The 1208-nt window shown below is 29.4% G+C and overlaps 1 pseudogene; it reads left to right on the top strand.

Moving 5' to 3' along the window:
• The first annotated feature begins 226 nt into the window (after nucleotides 1–226).
• Nucleotides 227–323, top strand: LOC122128132 (annotated as a pseudogene).
• The last annotated feature ends 885 nt before the right edge of the window (nucleotides 324–1208 follow it).

Below are 1208 nucleotides of genomic sequence, written 5' to 3'. Positions count from 1 at the left end.
GATCCAATTTCAAATGAAAAAGACTTAAAATAGTCATTGAAAAAATTGCAAATGTGAGGAATTGAACAAACAATATAAGTTTTTTCCACCATACACAGAATTTTACAGAAATAAGATGAACTGCAATTTTGGGAACAATAAGGTTTCCTTCTTACAAATAGGCAACCAAAGATATATGCCTGTCTTAAGATTGCATCATTAACTACTTAAATTTCCAGGATACTACATGCTTCAGCAGCACGTCTACCCAAATTACAATACAGAGATTTACATGGCTCTTGTACAAGGATGATATGAAAATTTGTGAAGTATTGCATATTTTTCATTCTTCTGATGCAAGAAATTAAAAACAGTTATTAAAAAGTTGATTACAAATATACAAGTGTAAGAATACATGTAATTCATAGAAATAAAAGTTAGTTTGACATCATTCAATCTTCACTTTTTACAAATTCCTTTACATAGCATAACCTTTATAAAACTTTTGAAATAAGATAACATTGTCATTTTATCCTAAAGAAATAAAATTCTTTAAGGACCTAGGAATTAAAGGAATCTTAAACTGTTTCTATATGGAATGCAATCTGAAAGGACACATTTATTAATTAACCTATATATTATAAAACAATGTCGAATTCAAAGGATTATATCTAGGAGAGAATGAAATAGGTTATGGACATTACACAAACAGAATACTAAATATTTTTAAATATACTTTTTTCAGACATGCACCAGAAATATCTTTACTTTCTGTATTACTCATTTCAACAGATAAGTTAAAATTATTTATGATTTAAAAAATCACAAACTCTATAGAAATCATTATAGATGTATACACACAACTCGAATATATTTTGACATCAAAGTCAGGCAATTCACTTGGAAGAATACCATGGAATCCATGAATTTTTAAAGTAAGATATTGCTGTTGCTTTGTATTGTGAAAATATTTTGTATGGACACATAGGATGGACTGGCAATTTTGAAATTTAAGAAACTTAACTGATTCATTAGGACTTAGGAGAACAATTTGTACAGCTTTCCAAACTTCAAAGAGGTAGTAATACATACTTATCCTTTTGGCAATATCAAATGCAGCTTCTTCCAAGTTGTGCTTCAGACATGGTTTGAAATAATGGTTCACCAGAAGGAGATCCAGCATATCTTTGCTATATCTATTCCCAGCAGCAAGATGCAAGGGGGTCAAG

This window comes from Dipodomys spectabilis, unplaced genomic scaffold (genome assembly GCF_019054845.1).
Source record: "Dipodomys spectabilis isolate Male_0828 unplaced genomic scaffold, ASM1905484v1 ptg000323l, whole genome shotgun sequence".
Classification (NCBI taxonomy): Eukaryota; Metazoa; Chordata; class Mammalia; order Rodentia; family Heteromyidae; genus Dipodomys; species Dipodomys spectabilis.
This window is presented reverse-complemented; position numbering and strand designations above follow the sequence as displayed.